Genomic DNA, 25,136 nt, shown 5'->3' with positions numbered 1-25,136 from the left:
ATGAGTATTTGTGTGTAGGTTGTGTGCACAGGGTGTGTGTGAGAGAGACAGAGACAACTGGGGAGAAACAAAAACACAAATTTACAGACACAAGTCTCCATAGAGAACTAAATAATTGTGAAAATTATATTAACTATGTCCATAAAAGACTTCTTGCTTGGAATCTTAGGTGTTATGAAGATTGCTAAGAATATTAAAATTTGAAAGATTTAGTTTTGTTGCAATTACCAATTATTTCTGGAAATGTAATTTTGACTTAAAAGCAGCAATGAAATAATACCTGTAGGTTAAATGTTTGGCTATATCAATATTCAATTCCCAGAAAAGATTTCCTTTAGGAGATGTGTTAGAACCCGGAAGAACTGATTTGTGGAAAGCAACTTACTACTGTGTCCTAAATGTTAAAGGTACCAGTTCTTTTGTTGATCTATGATTCCAAAATTCTAAGTTATTAAAAAATGCATTAACTTTTTTCTGGAAATGATGGGACCACTCAACCCATTACATATGTGCTATTAGAATAAAGGATAATTAATGAGCTCAGATGACATAATCAAATGTATATTGTAAGCTTCTTGAAAATCATGAATTTCATTTTCAGCATAAATAATTTTTGGCTAACTGTTTCACCATAGGTGAAAAAATCCTTATGCTCCTCACATTTTCCTATAACACCATCAAATAGCATTCTGATCATTTTGTTATGAAGCAATTCTTTTTATTGTTGTACTCAAAACTAATAACCTACTCATTCATGTTTTCTAATTATTGAAATGTACTATGAAGGATTTTTAATATATCATGCTATAAATTTTATGATGCTTCAGCAAGAAAGAACTATATTAAAGCATATACAATATATAAATCCTTAACATAGAATTTATACTTCTTTTATAAGAATATATCAGTTTAGCAAAATCTTCTTTTTTATACACAACTCACCAAAACAGTGTAAGATAGAAAGAATTAGCTTAACTATAATGATATGTAACTCTTCTCGTAACCCGTTAGTTATTTTGTGAAGTATATATGAAAATAGGCGATATTACCTATGAAAGTTTGTTGCCTATATGCATGCCTTCTTGTTTCCAATCCATGCAATATCTTGCTGCAAAAAAAAAAAAAAAAAAAAAAAAGGGTCATTTCTTTATCTGTATTGCTTCCCTGTTCAACTAGCCATGATGATTTCCACTTGTCTGTTGTATCAAATTTGAACAGTGTGTAGTTCCCATAATTCTTCATACCTGGACTTGCTCTGTCTTTTCAGTCTTATTTTTCCACAGTACCTAATCACCTTTGCCTCCAGTTTAGGCCAAATCCATTATTCGCTCAGCAGCGCATCACGGCTAAATGAATTATCCTATCATTCACTCTAATGTTCAACATTTTTTCTTTTAAAACATATTTATTCAGTCTGTATTTCCTATGCCAAATATCAAAGGGCATTGAAAAAAATCATCAAGGCCTTATGACAATAATATCATTTATGAAGCACAATTTAGGTGGTAGACACTGTTCTATCCTCTTTTCAACATATAATCCTTTAACACGGGAATTATTTCGATCCACACTTTACAGATGAGGAAATCGAATCTTGGGGAAGGTTAAGTAGTTTCCCCAAGGTCAGAAGTGACATAGCTGGAACTAGAACCCAGGCATTTGGATTCTTGGCATAAAAAAAAGAAATCTAATCCAATCTTCTCCATTGTTCTGTGAGGTAGACAGAGTTCATGTTACTTATCTATTTATAGACTAGAGGGGGGAAAATTTTTTAGAAATTAAATGACTTGTTCAGCATTTAGTGGCAACCCAGAGTTAAAATGTGGCTTTTAGTTTCTTACTATTTTTTTTTATTTATACCACATTCTACAAAGTAAGTGTTAAATTCTATCAAGCATGGATTTACCTTCAGTTGAGCCTCGCTGTATGGAATTAGTACAGAAAATGACCCTTAGCGCTACATTTTGAATGAATGATATTTATATTTCTTAGATAAGAAATAAAGGAAGGGAGTATAAAAAAATAGATGGAAATTTCCTGGAGATTATTTGAGTGATGGCAAGTCTTTTGTTTGAGGGAAGCACAGGGTAAGAGCAAGATGATTTCCTTATCTATGAGCTGGAACCAGATTATGGAATGCCTTAAAACTTGGACTTCATTAGCTCACAGGAAGATAAGTACCAAATGCTGCTTAGCCCGGAATCTGGGATTTAGGATGACCCATCTGAGAATGATGTATGCGATGCAGTACAACAGTGGTATATGATTACCAGTATGTGTGCTGTTGAATCAGACCCACCTAGAGAGCTTGTATGAGACCATGAGCTTCTGAACATCAGACTAGGTAGGTTTGACATGGTCCTTGGAACCTATATCATTTATATGAAAGGCTATATTTGAGTTTAAATTAGAAGATAGAAAAATAGAGTAGAAGTATGGAAGTTCGATTAGGTTTAGTTAGAATATTGAAGTATTGAATGTGAGAAGGAAAGAAAATTTGAACTTGGATAGTTTCAAAAGAAAGGGGGGGGGGAGTGTGGCAAATGCACACTATAAAAGATTCCATATATGTTTGCAAGAAATTCAAGACATTTCTAAGGCATTGAGGCTGTGAGACTTTGAGGTTATGGAACTCGAAGAATTCATAAATACGTGAATCAAGATAGGGCGAAAGAAAGGAAGGGAGGTTGTGAGGAGATTAGGGATTTTACTTTACTACTGAACATGGAGTAGAGATGGTCAAGATTGTCTCTGTCCTGGTGGTCCCTTCTAAAGCAGGAGTCACATCTCACCTCCATCTCCTTCTAAATAAGTGAGTCTAGATGGCCTTGTTTATACCAGGTGACACCATCTCCTAGGTCACAGCTTTGAAGAACAGAGATGGTATCAGATCCAACCTGTATGAGTCTTATGGGAATGTGTCTAGCAACTCAGTCTACAATGTTAGAAATTATCCACAACTTTGAGGCTTCAGTTTATGTTCATCAATAACAGAATTTCTATTTCACATTCTGATATCTAGCTATTCATACACTTCTTTGTGTAACCATATATCATTTAATCCAGATGTCAGCTGTCACCTCGTTCTCCTCTTTGAGCACCTAAAGATGAAAAACAAACTCACAGATACTTGCATATTTTTTTGAACAATATAGTGTTTATGAAATACGTCATAGAGGAAATGGAGGAGAGTGTACACATTTCATGCCACAGGGCAAATTTAGTAAAACCCCAGGAGACACAGAGCAGCAGGCTGTCTTTGTGCAAAAGTGCACTAGACAAAGGCTCCCCACGGAGATGCTGAATAGAGATCAAAATCTAGGCTAGGTTCCACTCATGAAGACAAGTCCTGGTGAGACACTGTATCAATCAAGATCAGGAAAAGAGCCTTTGTATACCATATCTTCTGAGAGACCTGCTTTCTTGAAAATCATCTTCTTGAGGGGTGCCTGGGCAGCTCAGTCAGTTAAGTGTCCAACTCGATTTCAGCTCAGGCCATGAACTCATGGTTCGTGGGTTCGAGCCCCGCATCTGGCTCTGTGCCGACAGTATGGAGCCTGCCTGAGATTCTTTCTCTCCCTCTCTGTCCCTCCCCTGCTAGTGTTCTCTCTCTCTCTCTCTCTCTCTCTCTCTCCCCCTCCTTCTCTCTCTCTCAAAAATAAATAAAAACATTAAAAAATTTTTTTAAAAAGAGAGAACAAAAAAGAAAATCATCTTATTGAAAGGGGATTTTTTAGTAATTCATACAATGGTGTCATCAAGGCTAGGAGGCACGCCTAAATAAATATTTTGTTTGACCCCAAAACCCCTCTTTGGCCATGCCACCACTGGTCATCTTCCTCCCTTTATTCATGTCTTCTCCATTAATCTTGTTCCCTCAGTCTTCTAGCTCTAGAAATTATAGAGAGATCCACTTAGCACCACGAAATGCAGCCTAAAGCAGGAAAGGAACAGGAAAAACTATACTCTTTTTCTCCTTCCCCGGGATGCCCTGCCAGTGCCTCCGATCAGCTGACACCAGTGGGAAGGCAGAAAGCAAAGGAACCCTGGTGAACTGACCCTTAGGCATGAGCCTTCTGGTCGAAAGCATAGGGTGGAGAAGTGTGGAAAGTGGATCAGGGTGGGAGAGGGACTAAAATGCAAAATCCCTTTGCATCCAGCCTTGGCAGTCTAAATACCTCAGCCATCTCTCCCAAGTTCAGTTAGCTTCAGGTGTGAAAGAATGACTTTCACACAATCTTTTCTCTGGAACCTAGAATTTTAACAGCATTAATTTGAGACTCATGCTTCATTTGTGCTCATCTTGTCTTCGCTTATCTAAGCAACCCTTTTAAATCAAGGAAAACATTGATCCCAAATATTTAATAAGAACTTGAAAACTCAAAAACACAGACTACAGTTAATTTAAGAAACTAGAGAAGTTAACTTAATAATATTTTAAATTCTTCTCAGCGTATAATGGACAATTTTTCCTAGAAGTCTTTTTTTTAATGTAACATGATAAAGGGTCCCCCAAAGTATATTTTGTTGTTATGCAAAAGAGAAGCATGTCCAGGAGACCATTTCCAGACTCAATTCATTTAGTCACTTTTTAGCAGAAGAATCATGCTTCAGACAGCACAAATCCCCTGGGGATGCCCAAGGATACTCACTATTTAGCCTAGTCAGCCATTCTGAGTAAATTGAAAAGGCTTGATCTCACATACAACGACAGAGGGTCAAGTAACTAAAAAAAAAAAAATCACGAGCTTCAATTTAGTGTTGGTGGGAGTTCTGTTTTTGATCGGCAATTGACAATGCTTTTCAATTTCATCAAGATGAGAAGTTAAGTAATTTCTATTTGATAGCATTGTTAAATAAATGTGTATTGTCAGAAAAGGAGGAAAGCAGAGCTTACTGAGAAGTAAAAATATACAAATAAGCCACTCCCAATCAAAATTCTGTACACCATAACTGGAATGCATGAATGTAATAAACGAGATAGAAAGTAGAGCGCTGAAAAAAAAAAAAAAAAAAAACAGGTTCAGGGGAAGGTGGTGAAGACAGGTAAACAAAATTCAAGAAGAAATTTCAAAAAAGGGTGTCCTCTAATCTATTTGTAACTGAGGCTCGTCTGTCACAAGACAATGTTTCATGATAGTTAAACAAATATATTCACTGAAACTTGGGAGTGGATCTGCGACTCCTGGTGGCTCAGTTGGTTGAATGTCTGACTTGGCTCAGGTCATGATCTCACAGTATGGGTTCGAGGCCCATGTTGGACTCTGTGCTGATAATTCAGAGCCTAGAGCCTGCTTTGGAGTCTGTGTCTCCCTCTCTCTTTCTCTGCCCCTCCCCCACTTGTGCTCTCCCTCTCTCTCTCAAAAATAAATAAAAATTTAAAAATATAAAAAGAAAACTTAGGAGTGGATCAATGAACCGATTATATGATGTATATGTCATTTTTGTATAAAGACAGTTTGTAACTAGCACAATATTACCGCTCAAGTCTTTGGTGAATAAGCTGAAATTTAGTAAGCAGAAGTTAGATTACTTTGTACCTCCTATAGACAAATACAGAAGGATTCAATATGAAGGTACACCGAATACTGCCAACACACAATTAACTGTATGGCTCCAGATAAAACCTTATACATTTTTCTCTTTACTGTTACTTTTGTTCACTGTGGTACACATTTGGCCTTAAAAAAAAAAATAGGACAAATTTATACTTGGATGCTGATGATGGGTAAAGAAATGGAAAACATTTTGGCAGTTTTTACCAAGATTAATCTGAAAACAAATGAGACTAATGGAAAGAAAGTTCTGAACTGGAGGAATGGACAAGTGCATACAGTAGAACTTAGAGGGATGGTCGATGGTCTTAAGCTCTTAATTGAAGGTGAGAGGAGGTGGCCAACCATTATCTGAATCCTGTTTCAAGGGAATATATTAAAACTTGATACTAATGACTACCTTTTACTGTGGTGACTCAGCCTGTAATCTGGCAATCCTCCCAGGGATTCGTTTTGTTGGGAAATTGTCTGAAAGGGTATACAAAGGATTTGGTGGCCTGTTTTCACTGAAGCAGAGGGTAAACATCCTTTCTTCTGAGGGTGTCTTCCAAAGCAGCACCTGGTACTTTCAACAAGGTGAAAGGGCCACTTTCTGCAACCCAGATTTCCAGCACATAATTCCTCCCATATGTTTCTTTATAGAAAGCATCTGGTTGTTGAAAATGTCAATCATATGTCTCAGTTTTATCCAAAAGAATCCCAGCCAGAATACCAGGATCCCCTAAAACTTCTGAGTTTAGTCAACACTTAATGAAAGTAAATTTTACATCCCATTTAATATATTGAGGACCACACTGAGAATGAAATCTTCAGATACCTTTAAGAGTAGGAGAAATGCACTGGTTACACCCAAAGATTTCTACATTTTCACTTAAGGAAATGAGGACCAAAATAGAGCAACTTAAAATTTACCTTGATCTCTAAATATGCCCAATTCTATCACTTTTTTACATGTCATGAAGCACTGTTAATGTGATAGAAAATAATTATCTGAGACTATGTTTCATGTCTTTGGAATATTGGCAGTGGACCAATTTTGGAGCAATTTTTTAGCATTTTGAAGGTCAACTGGGTAGATAGAAATGGAAAAGAAAACTTACTGAGTAGTCAATATTTGGAGAATTCATACAGATAAAATGGTGTGCACCCATTAGAAAAATATAACAGCATTTATTTATTTTTTTTTTGTTTTTTTGTTTTTTTGTTTTTTTAATTTTTTTTTTCAACGTTTTTTATTTATTTTTGGGACAGAGAGAGACAGAGCATGAACGGGGGAGGGGCAGAGAGAGAGGGAGACACAGAATCGGAAACAGGCTCCAGGCTCTGAGCCATCAGCCCAGAGCCTGACGCGGGGCTCGAACTCACGGACCGCGAGATCGTGACCTGGCTGAAGTCGGACACTTAACCGACTGCGCCACCCAGGCGCCCCTTTTGTTTTTTTTTTTTAATGTAACAACATTTAAATAAAATATGACATCAAAGAGATTGAATTGACTGTAGGCATATGCATTAATATGATGAATCTGAAAAAAATATTGAGAGATATAAATCTCAGAAGACGTATATTAAGATTACATTTATATAAAATGAAAAAGAAAAAAAGTCAACACTAAGTAATACATTGTTTAAGGATCCAAGCCTCTATGGTAATGCAATAGATATAACAGGGTCAGCAAAGTACAAAACTCAGGCCAAATCCAGCCTTCCACCTAAATAAAGCTTTTTCCCCCCTCCCAGATACAGACACATCCATTCACTTATGTATTATCTGTGACTGCTTTCACACTACAATAGCTGAGTTGAGTGGTTATAACAGAGACCATATGGCCTGTAATGACTAAACTATTTACTATCCAGCCCTAGGTAGTTTTTATATTTTATGGAACCTGATAAATGTTTTTTTCTATAATTAACATGAAAGAATACAGTCCAATAATTGCCAAGCCCATCTTGAGCAAGAAAAAATGGTACAATTTGCTTTATCAGACCTCAAAAGTTATTATATAACTCAATTGAATCAGACAAGGTAAACGGATACAAGTGTAGAAAAACAAATCAAAGGAAGAAAGCGTGGAACCTAGAAATAGACTATACTGATAAGCCAAATTTATTTATAACTTATCTAATACTGCAGATCAGTAGGAAAAAAAGAGTTTTTAAAGATGGTAAGATAAAATTTTTATGTGGAAAAATGAACATGGACACCTACATAAATAACAGATCTATTCCATGTGGGTTGAATTCATAAATGTTAAAAAAAATTATAATACATTAAGAAGAAAATACATGAAAATATCTTTGGATAAGGAAATATTTCTTTTCTTTTAAGTTTATTTTGAGAGAGAGTGCTCACACGCACATGCGTGTGCACACAAGAGGGGGAGGGGAAGAGAGAAAAGTCCAAGCAGGCTCCACAGGGCTCCATCTCACAAACATGAGTTCATGACCTGAGCCAGAATCAACAGTCAATCCTTGATTGCCTGGTAACCCTGGATATGGAAGCATTTCTTAGGCAAGAAACAAAATTTTCAAACCACAAAGTATGACTGCGTTAAAATTAAGAGTTTCAGTTCATCAAATATATCACCTAGAAAATAAAATAGCAAATCACACACAGGAAGAAATTATTTGTATTGCTATTAAAGTAAAGCTTTTAGTGAACATGCCCCACCCATAAAATAGAAGAAAGCCAATCCAAGCAAAAAGAGAGGAAAAGAATTTAAAAGACATTCCATATGATGTTTTTTTAAAAATTCAATAAACGTAAGAAATTACGTAAAATCAAATTGTATGTCATTTTGTTTTATTTTATTTTAAATTTAATGTTTATTTTTGAGAGAGAGAGAGACAGCCAGATAGACAGAGTACCAGTAACAGAGGGACAAAGAGAGAGGTGGACACAGAATCCAAAGCAGCCTCCAGACTCTGAACTGTTAGCACAGAGCGGGGCTCGAACTCATGGACTGCAAGATCATGACCTGAGCCAAAGTCAGACGCTCAACTGACTGAGCCACCCAGTCGCCCCTTTTTTTAGCATTTTTAAAAAAATTTATGCCATTTTATATCTTGCCTTCCTTCTACATCTACACTTAATTTCTTTGGACATATTAATTTTTACATTCTGGTGGGTGTAAAATGACTGTCATCAGTTACTTGTTTTTCTACATAGAACAATTCCCTAATCAATTCTTCATACCTTGTCAATACCATAAGTAATGGATTTATATTATATGCTTTGTTTGTAAATGTCATTCCCAGCTATGCTAAAAAAAAGTCTCACAGACCTTCACAGAGAATTAAAGACTTTACTGGAGCACCATATGTTGAAGACTACTGGTCACATTAACAATGAGATGTGGAAAGGAGAAAAGGAGGGCATTTGAAATAGAATGTACACATGTGAGTTTATATGTGCACTCACTTTTATTTTCTTGAATATTTGTTCACTGGGAACAAACAGCAATGTAAAGACTTTTTCTTTGGGAAGCAAGCTGTGTCCCAATCGTATTAAAGTCTGATCTATAGAGAACGAAGCAGTGTCCAACTGCACTGATTTTTCCCTGTAGGAGTAATGAGTCCAGTAGAGCTGTTTTAGAGCTACATGCTGGTTTCCCGCCCCCCCCCCCCCACTGGAACAAGACATGCCCAATGAAGCTAGGTGAGAGGAGCAAGAACTGAGAGACAGTGAGTACAGGAACCTGTGGGTCAGACAAGGACTAAAAATGAAGAGATTTAATTATTAGAAAAGAGGTGTGCAGGAAGAAGACAATCATGTGAAAGAAAGGCACAAATAAGCACTGAGAAGGAGACAGAAACAAAATAGATGGAGGCAGAGACTTCACATGATCACACAATTAAGAAAGACGAATTTAAAGGAAAAATCGCCTTCTTTTTATTATAGCTCATTAAGCTGTATCTGTTTTCAACTACATGAGGATTCCCATTTCCTTAGAATTTTAATTTCAAGAAAAACAGACTATTTTTTTCTGCTTCCCCTTTAACTGCGTTTTGAAACTGTTTCAAAAGCAGTATAAGCGATGTATAATTCTCCATTCTTACTACTGAAATTCTACATTGATATTTCTGTAAAGCACCCTCTGTCAATTATCTAACTTCCTTTATTGCAGCCCATGTTCCCTTCTTTCCCTAAAGCCAATTTTATTGTCATACTTTACTTTTTCTCTAATCTCTTAGTCCAAATACAGATATCATTTTGCAGAATGTATTTCAGATGATGGAGCGATGAACTGAGGGTTTGGATATTTTTCGGTAGATATCTATTTATCAATAGGGAGATTTCCTGGTAAGCATTATTGTATAGCCTTGGAATTTCTTTTTTTAAGTTATTTCCTTATCCTCTCTTTTTAGTACTTGAATATAGTGGTTTGTTTCTGTCAGTTGCAAGCAACAGTAATCAACTGATTAACTGAAGCGGAAAATAAGGGGGTGAAATTGTATTTCAACATCCACAAACCTCCAGCTTGCACAATGCTTGCACAATGGGTGAGAACCAAAGAAGCTGGCTAGCAAAGAACTTGCCCAAAGTTGTGGCCAAGAGTATCGTGTCTCACACAGTTTTGGTAACACCAATATCAGACACTCCACCAACCTCCTCAGGATGGAAGTAGGCCATCACCACACCATGGAGGCGTCCCTGGATAATGTCTCCAATGGTCTTCCCTCTTTGGCTCATTGCCTCAAGATTCAGAGCCCTACACAGAAGCTCAGAAACTTGCATCATATGCCTGTGCCCTATCTCCCAGGAGTTACCTAAGAGGAAATACTCAGTCTTGTGCTTCCAATAATGAGAATCTCTGCCTCTGACCGCATCTGTAACAATGAAGGATGCCCTTAATTTCAGAATGGTATTTGGATGTGAAACCGAAAAGTAACAGTTGCCCACATATCACTGTTAAAGTCACTTTTCTCTTTACCTGCGTCACTGAGCCTTCTATAATTGCCCAGATTTTATGCACCTATGACCTCTTCTCCGCTATTCAAATTACAAATTTTCTAGCACCCCACATATCAGAAATCACCTCCCTTTTTGCAGTCAGTAACCGTTATCAGTCTTCTGCATTGTTTATGCCATTCTATGAGATTAAAATTAGTCATGTTTTGACCTACTTGGTATGAAAAATAATGATTAAAAGTTATGGGGGCACCTGGGTGGCTCAGTCGGTTAAGCGGCCGACTTCGGCTCAGGTCATAATCTCGCGGTCCGTGAGTTTGAGCCCCGCGTCGGGCTCTGTGCTGACAGCTCAGAGCCTGGAGCCTGTTTCAGATTCTGTGTCTCCTTCTCTCTGACTCTCCCCCGTTCATGCTCTGTCTTTCTCTGTCTCAAAAATAAATAAACGTTAAGAAAAATTAAAAAAAAAAAGTTATGAAGTGACTACATATATTTGGAAAATCATGTTGAAATTCTATCCTTTTAAAGTAATGGAAAATAGAATATACGTAGCTGTGCTTTGGTAGAAGGAAAGTATCTTTAAGAGAAAACAAGTAACTTTTGATACTATATTCCATTCAGGAAACTGATATTCCAGGAATAAGTAGATCCTGAGAATTAAGGGATAGAAAAGTTAGCTGAGATCCCTGTGCTCATGAAGTTTGTGTTGCCATATATGATATCTTTATAATTCCTTCTCTAGATTACCAGGTTATATAGGTTAGGGATCATGAATTCTACACTTTCTCTATTGCTAAACCTGTGACAAGAACACGATACACAAATGAGTAAATATGATCTTAGAATTTCAATTACATTTTTACTCTTTTATCATTATTATTTGATGAAGGTTTTTTTTTTCCTTTTGGTTTTCTATCTAAGCAGTCTCTTTAAATTGAGAGGGGACCTTTTATCTAATTAAATATCACACAATCAAACTTTATAAAATGGAGAATGGTACTAAGGCCTGATCTCCATGAACTAGACTGTTTGTGTTGCTCTTGATTGATTTAGAAGAATATATGCTCAGGGTGAAAAAATAAAATAGAAAATTGAAAACCTATATACAATTAGAAATATGTTGGGGCGTCTGGCTGGCTCAGTCTGTAAAGCACATGACTCTTGATCTTGGGGTTGTAAGTTAGAGTCCCACGCTGGGTTCAGAGATTGATTAAAAATAAAACCTTTATTTTTTTAAATATTTATTTTTGAGAGAAAGAGAGAGAGAGAAAGAGAGTGCAAGCAGGGGAGGATCAGAAAGAGAGGGAAACAGAGGATCCAAAGCAGAGTCTGCGCTGACAGCAAAGAGCCCCATGTGGGGCTTGAACTCAAGAACTGCAAGATCATGACCTGAGTCAAAGTTGGGCACTTAATCAACTGAGCCACCCAGGTGCCCCAAAAATAAAATCTTTAAAAACAAACAAACAAAAAGTATGTTTCTTATTAAAGTACCAGTAAGCTAGTTTGTGGAAATTGACAAGGTAACTCTAGATTTTATAGAGAACTGCAAAAGTCACAGAGTAGCCAACATAGTACTGAAGGGGTGAGATGGAGTGAAGGTGATCAATTGGTTACTTTGGAAATGAAAGAAGTCTATAAGATTAAAGGCAAAAAAAAAAACTGCATGAAATTAAAATCTAGTCGATAAAGTTCTGTTCCATGATGATCCAGGTTAATTGTACTGATACAACTATAATGCATATTCAAATTGAGGAAATAGATGGTGGATTATAGTAAAAAGATTTCTCGTTATTGGAGTGAGAAGTTGCAAATAAGCAAGGGGAGGGAACTAAAATGATCCATGTTATAATGAATTAAAGCTGTATACATCCATAAGAATTCATGTTTGCCTTAATATAGATTCAGATGCTTAGACATGGAAATATTTACAGGTACAGGTATGCACAAAGCTTAGTATCTACACATATATTTCTTTGTCCTGTCTACAAAGAGGGTCTAGATGCAGACCCATCCCACTAATAAGGAACACTTGCTCGGATAGTGGTTTCTAATACAATTATCCAATAAAAGGAAGCTTTGGAGAAATAACTGATTACAGGACTGGAGTAGAAAACACACAAGGTTAGCCTACAGAACCTCAGATAACGAGAAAGTAAGAAAGAGCTAAAAAAACCCCCAAATTTTATTTTTCGTAGGAGGTATGTTACTATGGCACAAGAGTTGACTAAAAGAGTTCTCAAAGGTCAAAGCTGGAACAATTCGAGCAAAAAAAAAATGAAATAGTATTAAATGATAATCAAAATTTTAAAATAAATATCTATGAGTCTATACAGGTATAAATAAATGAATCCTGTGCACAGGCATTCCAACTGATTTATGCATTCACTTCGCTCCCAAGGAAGTGGAGCATAACTCTGCATCCTTTAAATGTAGACTGACATAGAGTGACTTTTTTCAAAAGGCCTTAGCATGGGGCTGTGAGGAATAAATTTACAGTGAAGAAGCGTGACAAACCCTACCTCTGCCAAGTGATCGAGGTTAATATCAACAGTGATGGTCACGTTTGATGGTGTGCACCCCTGTTGTGATGTGATGTGATGGCAGTGGAAATATACATCTGTGGTTTCCCTCCAAAAAACCTCAAATTCTTATCAAATCATAAGAAAACCATCAGACCAGTTCAAATAGATGGGTATCCTATGATGCAACAGACCAGTATTCCTCAAAACTGTTAAGGTTGAGTAAAGTTAAGTCAACAGTCAACAGGCACCTAAAGAGGAATGACCACTAAATGCATTGTGTTATCCTGATTGGGATCTGGGAACAACAACAACAACAAAAGGACAATGGAGAAAAACGAGAAGAATTTGAAATTAGGGACTTTAGTTACTAACAGTATATCAATGTTGGTTCATTAACCTCGAAAATCGTACCATACTACTATAAGACGTTGCAAAAGAAAAAGATTGTGAGATATATGGAAATTCTATGTACTATCTTCACAATTTTTCATTGAATTTAAAACTATTTTAAAATAATGTAGTTAATCATATTTATGTTCATAATACTATATGCTTTATATATTTAAAAGCATATATTTTTATACACACATATATTTTTGTTTACATCAATTTCAGTGTTCTACATTATATACTATTCTGAATATTTATTTATCATTTAATAATTCTCAGAAATAAGTTTATACTGATACATATAGAGCTACTTCATGTTCCAACAGCTTCTGGCATGGCATTGAGTCAATGTATCTGAAGAGAGTTAATGAATCTCTTAATGGGAAAGTATGTTGTTTTGCACATTTTTGTGTGATTATATTGATGTTACAATTAGAATTGCTGTATCAAAATTATGTGCACATGAATTGTTGACAGATGATACCAAACTGCTGTCCAATAAGGTTTCACAATTTACCCCCCATCAGCTATGTATGAAAGTCCCTATTGTCCCTCACAATCAGCATTATTATCCATTAGTAAATTTTTCTATGAAAATATATTGTTTTTGTTTTAACATATTTCTAAATGTATAATCAAGGCTATGCATCAATTTATATTTAAAAACCCTTTGTACCACAAGTCAGCAGTGGTAATTATGAACTTATTACTCAATTGTGTTACACAAAAGAGTAGCCACTTAGAAGTGGATTAAAATTGGATTAATATTTCATACCCAACCACAGGTCTAAACCACAAAATTGCCAATAACTTAAATGTTTACAAAAATGAATCCTTCAAGTAATTGAAGAGAACAGGTTGGAATTGTATTATGGTTTTGGAGTTGGAAGTCCTTTTCTATCTATGCCTCTGGAACTACTAAAACATTTTCCAGGAGCCACAGAAGAAAAGTTTAATCATTCAACTGTATAGAAATTGAATTTATTTGCAAGTTCAAGAAAAAACAAAAGCAAAACAAACAAAACAAATAGCATAATGTATTCATACACACACAAACAAGAAAAATAATGGTGAAACACAGGAAAAGATATTCTTATTCATATTAAAAGTTACACTAACACGTATATATATATATATATATATATATATGTACATATACATATATATGTATACATCTATGTAATATCCACATAGTTAACAAGTTAAAAATTTGACAACTCTATTTGCAGAGCTTTGAGAAAAGAGGAACACTCACACACTGTTGGCAGGAAGGTGAAATAGTTCAACCTCTAATAAAGGGAAACTTGACAGTATCTTGCAATTACGTTTACTCTTTGACTCAGGAATTCCACTTTGGGAAATATATCTTACAGATATACTGATAAACGTAGAAAATGACCTATGTACACCACTCTTCATAGCATTCCTGTTCATAATAGCAAAATACTGAAAACAAGCCAAAGGCCCATCTTTATGGGAGCTGTTAAGTAAACTATAGCATATCCACAGTGAAATATGTAGAGACCCGTGAACAATGAGAATGAATTCTATGTGGAAAAAAAGGTAAACCTCCACATTAGTGTGTACATCCCCCTCCCCCCCAAAAAAGGTGTGGTACAGAAGAATGGATATTATATGGTATGTTTTGTGTAAAATGAGGGGAAATAAACCTGCAGATTTCCATTTCTTATGTCTGCATGAATGAACACTGCACAGATACATTTTAAAGACTACTAAAACTTGTTTTGTCCAGAAGGTGGAGGTATGGTGTGGACATGGGCACAAGGAGAGGAATGAATTTTCAATGTTCATCGGTGTATATCATTTGGATTTTGGTTACTCTGAATATATCACTTATTGAAAAAAAATAGGCAAATAATAAATTAAAAGGTGTAAACTGCTTCTGTATGCTCTTATCGATTTTTATTTTGAGCTATAGATTCCCTTCTTAGTGAATGTAAGAATTCTTTATAGAATAAAGACATTGAGCCTTTGTAATATATTTTGTAAATATATTTTTTTTCATGTTTGATATCTGTCTTTGGGCTTGTTTACTAATTCTTCATCTTGGAAAAATGCTTAGTTAGACATCAAATTTAAGGGCCCTTGGGTGGCTCAGTCAGTTAAGCATCTGACTTCAGCTCAGGTCATGATTTCCAGGTTTATGAGTTCGGGCCCCATGTTGGGCTCTGTACTGACAGCTCAGAGTCCGGACCTTGCTTCAGAATCTGTGACTCCCTCTCTCTGTGCCCCTCCCCCACTCACCTTCTGTCTCTCTCTCAAAAAACAAATAAATGTTAAAATTTTTTTTAAAAAACAGAAATCAAATTTAACAATCTTTACCTTATGGCTTTTTTTAGCCCACTTTTTTTTTTTTTTTTTTTTTTTTAGATAGAGAGACAGAGTTCAAGTGGAAGACAGCACAGAGGGAGAGAGAGAGTCTGAAGTAGGCTCCACACGCAGCATGGAGCCTGATCCCATCTCACAGCCCTGGGATCATAACCTGAGCTGAAATCAAGAGTCAGAATCACTCAGGTGCCCCCTTTGTAGCCTACTTAAAATGATCTTTACTGTCTCACCATTATTAAAACAAAATTTACCTTTTATTTTCATCTAGTTGTATGGCTTCTTTATATTTAAAATTAGCCTTTGATCTATCTGTCAATGTATTTTGTTGTTTAAAACAAATATGGACAGATATTTGCCCCGCCTTTAAATGTTCTAGCCAGTAACTGTAAGATTTATTGAGTGATGCACCTTTCTTCCCTGATTAAATAATGTTAGTAGCACACACTCAATTCTTTTTATAAACTACATTCGTATATTTCTTTATAAATTTATTTCTGATCACTGAACTGTGTCCTGCTGTATAAATAGAACATTTTTCTCATTATATTTTCCCTAAGATTATCGTTTTCAGAAAATTTATCAATTTTTGTTTGATAATCATTTAATGAGTCATTTACTGAATACTTTTATATTCCTCATAGGTTTATAGTTAATTTCTTGGGTTGTACAAATATAAAATCATATCAGTCAAAAAATAAGTTAATTCACTGTATAAACGTAGAGTCATAATGTGTGCTTTAATTAGCGTGAACCTGTCTAAATGAAATCACTCCTTGGTAATCTGAACACCATAGAGACATATTAAAGTTGCCTGTATTGTCTCTGGATGCTTTGTTGTAATAATTTGTTTTATTCCCCAGCAACAAATACTGGAGAAAATGGATAAGAAACAAGAGCGTAAAAACCGCAGACTATTTTTTTCTGGTTCTTCGAAGCCTATTTCATATAAAGGAGATTTGGAATTATTTTTCACAATCAGCCACAAAGATAATATCCAACTTTATAGTGAAGGAGTCTCAAGGTTCAGAAGAGAATGCATTGCCTCTAGAAGAAGAATATAAATAATGATGGAGGTCATTAAATCAGCAATATAAACAGATTGCTTAGTAATGTATAGCCTTATTTTCATCTCAGAATATTACATCCATATTTCTTAGCTAGTATTTTTTTTCTCTAGCATAATCAATATTCAATACAATGTAATAATGTTAGCTAATGCTGCAGAAGGTTTTCACAAATGTTCTGCAAAAGTCTATAGGACAAATTATCCCCTTTGCCACATTAGTTGGCTGCAATTTAATTTATTTTCTTCAGTTGTTCCTGTTCTTAGTTAAATTAATAGTTGTTGGAGTTCAGTTGCTTTATAATTTGGGTAATTATTACTGTGTTCTGTTTTAATGTTTCTGTTTAGAATATGTTAAAATCTTTTTAGCACCTTTACAATTTCCTAAACCTGAAAAATGGTATCATATACCACGTTCAATTCTTTATATATCAATACTTATAAATACATGCCCCAGATTTTAAAGATTATGTGATATCATGACAAATCCATTACAACAAAAACTATTTCATTATGATATTTCTAATACCAGTCTTAGGACTGCTTTTTTATCTCTTTATTTTTTTAAGTTTCTTTTTTTTTATGTTTTATTTTATACATGAGAGAGAGAGAGAGAGAGGGCATGAGCAGCGGAGGAGAAGAGAGATGGAGACAGAATCTGAAGCAGGCTACAGGCTCCAAGCTGTCAGCACAGAGCCTGATGCAGGGCTCAAACTCACGAGCAATGAGATCATGACCTGAGCTGAAGTTGGACACTTAACCAACTGAGCCACCGGCACCCAGGGAATCCTTTACTTCAGAGGAAATGTACAACCTGTGTCTTGGGCATGTCCATGTGTTGGCCTATTTTTTGTATGGACCTCTTCTAACCTTAGGAGTTGAAAGTATATTTTCATGTGTCCAAATAAATAGTTGGGAACTTTCTGTCAGTCCCTTCCTTTGTTTGTGGGTAAATTTACTTCAAAGGGCAATGCGTTACCATAAATGTAAGTGAAGTGATTTGTGGAAATTTGAAAAGTAACTCAGAAATAAGTAAATTCCATTGTTAATAAAGAATTCGTTCTTGGGACACCTGGATGGCTCCGTCCGTTGAGCGTCTGACTCTCGGTATCAGCTGAGCTCATGATCTTACAGTTGGTGGGATTGAGCCCTGTGTCAGGCTCTACACTGACAGTGTGGAGCCTGCTTTGGATTCTCTCCTTCCCTCCCTCTCTGCCCCTCCCTGGCTCGTGCGCTCTCTCTCTCTCTCTCTCTCTCTCATGATAAATAAATGAACGATCAAAAAAGAAGAATTAATTCTTTTCAGTGGTATGTCTCCAAAGCTGATTTATAATTACAGAAGTACGTGTTTCAATATATAAGTGTTAGTGGTGCTCATGATGTAGAACACAGGTATTTAGAGACTGTTGCCCAACAATTGTCAGCAACTCACGGTCCTGAGGATTTTTACGTTTAAGAAACTTAAATTCATGCTTTTTAAGTTTGAATGACAAAGTTCTTCAGTTATTCCAAGAGGATAAATTCAATTCAATTGAAGAGGATAAAATTTGAATAAGAACTTTCTATAATAAAAATTTGCAAGGGTGCTGGTAGATTATGCAACTTCCTGTAGTAATTAGAACACCTGAAGCCGGAGTATTCTAATTCCATTAATAGTGAAACATTGCTAGCTCCGAGCCTTCATCTGGGGGGGATCGATTTTGTATTTTGACATTTTTAAAGAGCAATGAAGTTCCTTTCAAAAAAAAAAAAAGACTTCTATTTATAATTTATTCTTTTATCCGTTATAATTTCATTGAAAGGTTTTTGAAGCTCTATCTTTTGAAACACACTAAAGATATTATTTCGTGTGTCTGGTAGGTTTTTTTTCCTCTCTTAATATTTTAGACATATTTCCTCACACTAAATTCTGAAGATTTAGTATGTTTTTTATGTAACATATTTCTTCTGTAGAAGAGTGTGTAACATATGTGTAGTATTTATGTAGTTTCCATGTATAAATCATGGAGAGATGTCTATACCAGAATGTAGTCACTTAGATCGAGCTAGTGGCTGCAAGGAAGAGAATTTCTTACAGTCTTTGTAAAGTCTCTTTTTAGTTAGATCAAATCATAGTTCCTTGTGATTTTTACCCATTGCTTTACGTTGTAACTTCTGGGAAAGTAAACACGTTCTCCCTTTACTCTGTACCATTCTTTAAATGATTAGAAAACTATTCTGTTTTTGGTACCCCCAATAGCTAACTTCCATCCTCTTTATGTGCTTTCATCTGAAATGCACATTCTTACTACTTTAATCTTAGAATTTTTAAAGTACTTGACATTAAATACGTAACAGTTTTGAGGAATTATGAAGGGCTAGGGCTTGGGCCAGGCAATTTTTAGATTACCTTATTTAATAACTATTAGAACTGTGTACCAAAATAAGTAACTCCCAAATGTCAGTGACTTGACACGCTAAAAGTGCTGTCTCCTCATAGCACAATTCATTGTCATCAGCAAAGGTAGAAGGGAGCAAATTACATGTGAGAGATTTCTGTAGGTAAGGCCTAAAAATAATGCAGTCATTCCATTCAGGTTCTAATGGCCTGAATGTGAGCTCAGACACATGGTCAGAATCTATCTACAAAAGAGCTGGAAATGTAGTTTGGCTGTGTACCAGGAAGAAAATGAAATCGGTTCGTTGAACACAAAGTTTCTCATTAACAAATATCTGCCCACGGTGGGTCAAAGGTTGGTTAATACTTCCAACTCTAAGTCAGGCATCTCTGGCTATCTGGTCTGGCATCTTTATCATAGGGAAAAGGATTTTGATGTGCAATCTCCAAATCCTTCCTCACTTCAACAGCCTGGCTTGCAAGACCGTTTACTGTTGTGTAATCCTATTTTGAATGCCAAAAGCTGAAAATTATCTTGGTCTTTCCCTTTGTATTCTTGTTACAACTTTCTAGATCAATATCTCAAAACAGACATTGTCTTTGGTAGATTAGGTTGAAGGTCTTATATTAAGACAGGCGAATTCTTGGCATATCCTTCCTATTTCAAGTATTTCCCAACAGATGATGAGAATAATTTTCAGAAAGAATACTTCCATTTTGGATAAGAGACGTCTTGCCTCTTCCTTCTCAAAATGTATTTTATGTAGAAGTCTGCACTATTTTCTAATTTCTCCCCTAAGTTTTCTTAAAAAGTCTAAGCTATTACATCATATTTTCATCACACAAAAGTTCACTGAAAATAAATGTTAATCAATGGTTAACAACAAATTTAATTTTAACAACTTAAAATAGGTTAATGTTATAAAAATGAGTCATATTGATGTGTACTTAGAGCAAATGAAATTTCTATTAAAATATTTATCATTTAAATTACAATTAGCAAATCATCTAAGTATGGGTATAATCTTAACATCAGTAATATTTCTGTGATCAGTTCCAGCCTCAACAGCAATTAACCAGTTTTTAGAGGTTATAAAAGCAGAGACCTGTATTTAAAAAGTAGATTCCATTATATAATGGCAAAACAAATATTTATAAATATTGGTGGATTAATACATCAAGAGTAGGGTGATTAACGCTGGCTAAAAACGGAAGATACTTTAATTCACCAGGTATACCTTATAGTTAACATGTATAATGGGATTTATATAAGAGAAAAGGCAAATGCTATGCATAGCTTTCAGCTTAGTAGGGTTTTTTTTTTATAAAAATGTTAAGGCCATTTTAAAAGTGAAATTATGAAAAAATATCACCTTTAAATTTGTTTTCCAGATTATGTGATAGAAAAAAAAAAGATTTCATTCCAGTAAGAAGAATCAAGAGTGGCAACAATTGATTTCCTTCCTGATTCAGTATATCAGGCATCTTTCAAAAGGAACACATACACACACACACACACACACACACACACACACCCTTCACAAAAGGAAGAAGTTAAATGCTGTGATTTCAATCCCTTTACTCTGACATATAAAATAATGTAATACTTGTATAAAGTTGCATTTTTATCACATAATATATGCCAAATCCTGTGGCATGTAATTTATACATAGCATGTCACTTAATTATAATAATTCCATATAGGATAAATTTTCAAAAAGGGGACACTGGGACTTAAGGAGGTTAAAGAATGTTCTTAGCCACAAAGCCAATAACTAAAGATCCAAGAATTAGGTCTGGCCAATTCTGAGCTCATACTCATTCTCTCTCTCTCTCTCTCTTTTAATGTTTATTTATTTATTTGGGGGGAGGGTGGGAAGAGTGCCAGCAGAAGAGGGACAGAAAAAGAAGGAGACAGAAAATCCCAAGCAGTCTCTGTGCTGTCAGCACAGAGCCTGATGTGACCACAAACCATGAGATCATGACCTAAGCCAAAATCAAGAGTTGGATGCTTGACTGACTGAGCTCATATTCTTAATAACTATACTAACTTTCTCTAAAACTAATTAATAAAAAATCTTTAATATCTATAAACATTAGTCTCATAGCTAAAATTTCTTTAGATTTTTTTAAAGAACTCTTTTAATTAATAAGTAGTTTATTCGTGCTTATCTATAAAAAGGATGTTTTTAGGCTTTCTTCACCTCCTTTAGTAGATTGCATGATAAATCTACTAAGGAATGATCTTCCTGAGACCATGATGATGTAAATCTAATATTCTCTAGTCTTTCCATAAAGATATTAATGAATACTTACATTAATAATAATATCATATATTTAAACAAATATTTTGCTTTTCAAAGTGTCTACAAGTTATCTTATTTTATTTTCTCTCAAGGTCTTTGAGAAAAGTAAGGCAAGTATGATTGTATCTTTTGATGGAGAATTAAGTACAGCATATATGAAAATCCATTTGTTAAAGATAACTTTGTTTTAAAAAGACAATTATGACCAAAACAGAGACAGCAAGGATATGTGGAAAGAGTGAAGGCAGAGAGGTGAGGAAGAACTTATGGCAGAATTATGGGATGTTTCCTATAATACGGCACTTTCTCAATATCCTCCCATCTGGGAAAATTTCATTTTATGCATCCCAGGGACCTCCAATTTGAACCAAAGTCGGAACTTCCATTTGCATGCAGGGTGCTGGTATGGGAAGGGGGATCTGCCAGTCAGACTCAGCTACGTGAGACTTTGATTCAGACATGGGCAATGTGAAGAAGCAGAACTGAGTCAAGTCAATTTGGGCGATGTGATGGGTGTAGAGGTATCCAGGTTTCAGGGCAGTGGGACGACGATTCTGCCATCTAGGTCAGCAACAACGATGGCAATGGTGTCTGTAGCTACAGTGGCTAGTAGACCCAGCAAGTGTGGTGTGAGATTTATCTCTGGCTATGTGACCTTTAGGCCTGACATCTGGCTTTCCTAATTGATAAACTCTTTAATGTTCTTGAATATTTTTTTAAAACTACTTTAAGAAGTTTTCTACCATTTGTGGGGCACCCGGGTGGCTCAGTTGGTTGAGCGTCTGACTTAGGCTCAGGTCACAGTCTCACTGTTCGTGAGTTTGAGCCCCGTGTGGAGCTCTGTGCTGACCGCTCAGAGCCGGGAACCTGCTTGGGATTCTGTGTCTCCCTCAATCTCTCTCTCTCTGCCCCTCCCCACTCGCATTCCGTCTCTCTCTCAAAAATAAATAAACATTAAAAAAATAATAATTTTTCTACCCTTTGGGTGTAGATCACTGACTGACAAAGGACAAGGCTATGGAACACTCCTAAGTCTTTAAGTGATAAACTCTATTTTGAGCATATCTTGAATAAACATCACAATAATAAATTCAGAAATTTAATTTTGTTAGGAAAAAGCAAACTTGCATATTTTAATTTTTTTTAATTTTTTTAACGTTTTTTATTTATTTTTGAGACAGGGAGTGACAGAGCATGAACAGGGTAGGGTCAGAGAGAGGGAGACACAGAATCTGAAACAGTATCCAGGCTCTGAGCTGTCAGCACAGAGCCCAACGCGGGGCTCGAACTCACAGACCGCGAGATCGTGACCTGAGCCGAAGTCGGCCACTTAACTGACTGAGCCACCCAGGCGCCCCTTAAATTATTAAATTTAGCACCTGAAAAACCCCTAGAATTACTCATAAGAGGACATCATTTCACATGGTGGTAATTACTTCAATAGGATAGTTAAATTTAACAATTTTTTTTAAGTTTACTTATTTATTATTTTTGAGAGAGAGAGAGAGACAGAAAGCAAGCAGGGGAAGGCAGAGAGAGAAGGAAAGAGAGAATCCCAAGCAGACCCCATGTTGTCAGTGCAGACCCCAATGCAGGGCTCGAACTCACACACTGTGAGACCATGATCTGAGCCGAAATCAAGAGTTGGACACTTAACTGACTGAGCCACATATAGGTGCCCTTAAATTTAAGAACTTTTAATCCACCACTATGTATACAAACAGGTTTTATGTTGGACATTTGAATTATACTGATAAATAAGAATACTCTCTTTCTCTAAAGAACCTGTAATCTAGGAAGACCATGTTTTTAATGCAATAGCTTTCCACTCTGTATCATCAATAGATGGCATTTTTTTTTTAATTAAGGAAATGTAACTTTCTGATAAATAGTAGACAGAAACTTTAAATATTTATTTATAGGAATATAAACTTGTTAATTACTGACCCCGCTTATGTATATTTAAAGGGAAAATCTTTTCCAAATGATAGTATCAGAACTGAGCGCTACCAGATTCTTTTTTTTTTTTTAATTTTTTTTAATGTTTATTTATTTTTGAGAGAGAGGGAGAGACAGAGCGTAAGCAGGGGAGGGGCAGAGAGAGAGGGAGACACAGAATCCGAAGTAGGCTCCAGGCTCTTGAGCTGTCAGCACAGAGCCTGATGCGGGGCTCGAACTCACAAATCGCGAGATCATGACCTGAGCTGAAGTCGGATGCTCAGCCGACTGAGCCACCCAGGTGCCCCAACTACCAGATTCTTTAGAGGCTACTAAAGAAAAATTATCCGTGCTTTGTATTAACTTCGTGATTTCTATCTTCCAACATGTGTCTTAAGACTCATGGATTAAAAATAATGAAGGGTAAAACAAGATCAAGTGGAAAATAATAATATTAAAATAGACTAAGGTAAGTATACTTAGTCTAATGTAATAAATAATCAATTTTTGGCCAATATTATAGGTTCTATTTTTTCTGTGTAATTAATGTTTTTCTTTTTTTTATAATTTATCTTTTTTTGTTGTAATTTATGCTTTGCTTCTAAGTTTTATTGTTCCTAAACTTTCTGGAAAAACTTCCACAGTAAAGTTGTGCTAATAAGTAAATTTGATGAAATATTTTCCTCTATGATTTAAACAATTATTTCTGGAGGGATGACTCATGGGCAAGCAGTTTTCCTAAGGCTTGATTTCTTACACTTTTTTCTTTGCAAAACTTTTTCTAATGTCATACTTCTAAATATTCATACTTATAATATTGATGGTCCCTCAAAAGTGTTCTGGAGGTTTGTTTTTGTTTTTTGTTTTCTGTTTTTTCTTTAATGTTTATTTATTTTTGAAGGAGAGAGAAACAGTGGGGGAGGGGCAGAAAGAGAGGGAGACACAGAATCTGAAGCAGGCCCCAGGCTCTGAGCCATCAGCACAGAGCCCGACGCGGGGCTCGAACCCAGGGACCGCGAGATCATGACCTGAGCCAAAGTCAGACACTCAACAGACTGAGCCACCCAGGCGCCTCCTGGAGGTTTTTAAATTAGCCCCAAGAAACTAAAGAACCATATGTAAATTAACATAAGAGTTTATATGAATAGCAATAAATTATTTTCATTTGCCTTAATTGATTTTGCCTTCACTAGAGATAAGATAAAGTAGGTATGGTTAACCTTGTTTATTTATCCTGAAATATGTTCTCTAAGGAGGCTGCAAACTTTATTCAATTAACTCAGCTTATAAAGTGCCTCCTGGACAGCATTTCAGAAATTCTAACTTCTGGAGCAAGTCTCTGCCCCTCAAATCAACCATGTAGTCATAAACAATATTGGTAACTTCTCACTTATTATATTCACATTTATACCATGTGCCGTAGGTATGTTGCTTCATGTAATGCACTAAAAAGCTTAACTTCATCGGGCAGATAAGAAAAGGAAAGCTTTTAGAGAATTAAAAAACATAAACAGTACTCAATCTTTCTGGCCCCAGGTGTACCATAAATATGTTATCAGATACCAAGGTGTCCAGGAGGCTGGCTGAAAAGGGGAAGAGAGTTTCAGGCGTGGAGTTTCAGGTATTCTTCCGCGGGTTTTCCAACTCCACAATGGGGGGAAATTCTCTCAAATTTAAAGTCTGGGCCTTTTGTGGTGGTGGAGGAGGTTTGTTATTTATTTGTGTTT

At 35.7% G+C, this 25,136-nt stretch overlaps 1 long non-coding RNA gene across 1 annotated transcript in view; it reads right to left on the bottom strand.

Annotated features, from left to right (window-relative positions):
• The window catches only part of LOC125938819 (uncharacterized), a 39,162-nt gene that overhangs the window by 9,289 nt on the left and 4,737 nt on the right, over window positions 1-25,136 (bottom strand). The window contains exon 2 of the long non-coding RNA XR_007462829.1: window positions 1,050-1,108. This is a non-coding gene — a long non-coding RNA (uncharacterized LOC125938819). The remainder of the gene's footprint in view (window positions 1-1,049; window positions 1,109-25,136) is intronic.

Source organism: Panthera uncia (genome assembly GCF_023721935.1).
Source record: "Panthera uncia isolate 11264 chromosome B2 unlocalized genomic scaffold, Puncia_PCG_1.0 HiC_scaffold_24, whole genome shotgun sequence".
Taxonomy (NCBI): Eukaryota; Metazoa; Chordata; class Mammalia; order Carnivora; family Felidae; genus Panthera; species Panthera uncia.
This window is presented reverse-complemented; position numbering and strand designations above follow the sequence as displayed.